This window comes from Sinocyclocheilus rhinocerous, unplaced genomic scaffold, assembly GCF_001515625.1.
Source record: "Sinocyclocheilus rhinocerous isolate Xijiao unplaced genomic scaffold, SAMN03320098_v1.1 scaffold1463, whole genome shotgun sequence".
NCBI classification, from domain to species: Eukaryota; Metazoa; Chordata; class Actinopteri; order Cypriniformes; family Cyprinidae; genus Sinocyclocheilus; species Sinocyclocheilus rhinocerous.
Genome location: NW_015642517.1, coordinates 156,825 through 159,552, shown reverse-complemented (window position 1 = coordinate 159,552; position 2,728 = coordinate 156,825). Strand labels below are relative to the sequence as shown.

The 2,728-nt window shown below is 36.5% G+C and overlaps 1 protein-coding gene across 1 annotated transcript in view; it reads left to right on the top strand.

Annotated features, from left to right (window-relative positions):
- The first annotated feature begins 334 nt into the window (after positions 1–334).
- Positions 335–2,728, top strand: part of LOC107755939 (serine/threonine-protein phosphatase 6 regulatory ankyrin repeat subunit A-like) — a 38,225-nt gene continuing 35,831 nt past the window's right edge. The window contains exon 1 of the mRNA XM_016572902.1: positions 335–566. The gene's annotated coding sequence lies outside the window, so the exon portion shown is untranslated. The remainder of the gene's footprint in view (positions 567–2,728) is intronic.

Here is a 2,728-nt window from a genome sequence, read left to right as displayed (position 1 = left end):
ATAATATATATATATATATATATATTTATTTATTATTATTTTTTGCATTGTTATATTAACATCGACGATCACTAATATTGTATCAATGATAATAGTAAAATAAAATACATAAAATACAATTTACATGGATTAAGTTATATTAAATTATTTTTATTTATTTTTTTATTATTTTTTTCTTTTTCTTTCTTTCTTTTGGCGTTTTGTGTATGTAATACTTGGCTAAACAATTAATAGTTTAGACAAATTGACTAAATATATTTCGGTATATTTTCGAAATAATTCATCCGTGTTTTAGCGCCCTCTACCGATCGTGTCGCTGTAACTGCAGTGAGAGTCGCCAGAACTGAAAGCTCGCGTGGCTTTGAGCCGCTTGTGTTTGTCTATTTCAGGAAGAGCAGAGGAAACTCGAGCCCAGCACACACCGACATGTAAGGCAGAGCTTTAACCCGCGGCTGTCCGTGCTCTGTCGGACTCTTTCAGGCTTTTAAAGCCACAGTCCGGTTTGATTTCCGCAAGAGTTCTCGCGCCGGAGGAGAAAGAAGATGGTGCTGCGGCTCAGAGAGCAGGTCTGTGATCAGTTACCTGCGCTCACCTGACACACACACACACACACACACACACACACTCACTCACTCACCCACCTGTGCTCTGATCTCACATGCGTTACTTTCATGCATCAATGTCGAACAGCACGCTAGATTTTTGTGCACGTTCTGCCAAGGTTCTCTCTCAAAGTTATGAACAAACGTTCTTCCAGTAGGAATGTGTTAATAGAACGAATTTATTCAGAGTTAGGATATCCGGTCTTATAATAACGTCCTCCAAACGTTAGCACGTTTTATGCATAGTTCATGGAACGTTTTATTTTAGTTGGACGTTCATCTAGCGTTTTTTTTTAATGATACATGTTATAACGTGTTTCAGAGCATTAATGTTCCCATAATGTTTGCAAAATGATAAAATTCCCACAAAAGTTTCCCTAACCAAAAACCGTTCATAAACTGGATGTTTTGAACGTTCAAAAACATTCAGAAATAACGTTTTCATAACTTAATGGGAATTCCAGCAAAACGTTCTTAGAATATATTTTTGTTAGTTCGGTTGTTGCATCGATTCTGCTTATTTTAAGAGTTTATTTTGCAGTTTACTGAGCATTTATGTATGGAACGATATTCCGGACAATTTTCAAAAGGAATTGCAAATTGTATTTTCAATTGCGTTTTCAATATGTGGACGCATAAATTGTGACACAATCAATGAATAATTAAGGTTAGAGTGTCCTATACGGATCCTGGTTATAACAGTATCTTCTCTTCTGTTTCCATATACCTTTCTTTCAATCCCCACTTTCTGTTGAATGATCAGAGCATTCGGCACGGTCGTCTGTGAGTGACGTCACCTCCCAATACAAACACGCCCCCTAGTATAGTCCCGCCCCTGACGATGATTGGCAGCTTTCCATGTAGACATCGGAAATTCAAACGCAAAAGGAATTGCGATTCCATTTGAGTTTTGGCAGGTTAGAGGTTACATGCGCGACGCAGCGAGAGTGAAAAAGCAGACTGGTAATTAATATTGCTATTTAAATATGACAGGCTCGTAACTCCTAAGACATGGGAAATACAGTTGCAAATGGACTTTGGTTTTTCATTTGAAATTTGGCAGTCACTGTGCGTTCGCGAAAGCGAAAATGCAAACGGTAATGCAGGATTTGCAATTGCATTTGGATTGTGTCACAATTTATGCGTCCACATATTGAAAACGCAATTGAAAATACAATTTGCTATTCCTTTTGAAAATTGTCCGGAATATAGTTCCATATTTATGTGCTTTATCATAAAGACACTTACAAGTATTTGTAGGCCTGTGTGTGTGTTTATAAATATAGATAGATAAGGTACATATACATAACAACATTTTAGCTTTTTTTTTTTTAATGAATGTACTCTATATGAAAAAAGCATTTATATTTTGTGACTGGTTGCCATTGTGTGATATTTTTAAAAATAATATTTAATGTTTAAGGGTTCTATATATATATCTATATATCTATGAATAATATGAGGCTGATGTTAGACGTGTGTGGTCTGTGGAGCCAGGAAGGGGAGCGCAGTTTTTGTTTGAATGCTGGTTGGAAAGGGGACAAAGAAAGAATGAGGACTGAAATAGCAGCTGGAGACCTGCTGAAAGAATGGCATGGGCTTGAACTTAACTGGATTACGTTGGTCTGGTTGGTTCGCAGTGACCAAAACCACTATAAAACCATCAAACCAGATCAGCATAGACCAGCGTAAACCAGCACAGCTAAAACAAACTAACCAGTGTTTGTTCCCAGCAGACAATGAAGTGAATTTACAGCAGAGATGAAGCCTCCTCTCGTGTGGTTGTGTTTCTCTCGTCCTCTCGAGGGAGTCTGACTTCATCAAATCCCTTCAGACTCGTTCATGAGAGTTTTACACAAGATCCTGCATGTGGATTCACTTTTCAAGGCTTCTTAGTAGTTATTAATAATGATAATTTAACACTGGTTAATATAATACAGGTTACAAACAATCCACTGCAAACTCTTTTCTGATGCAAAGCACAATTATCATGACTTGGATGTTGTTAAATATCGTTTTTCATGCAGAAATATGTAACAATTTCTAGCATGAACTCAAACTGATGTATTTGTCATGGTTTTTTTTGTGGCATTTTTTTAAATCTTGTAAATATTATTTATATATAT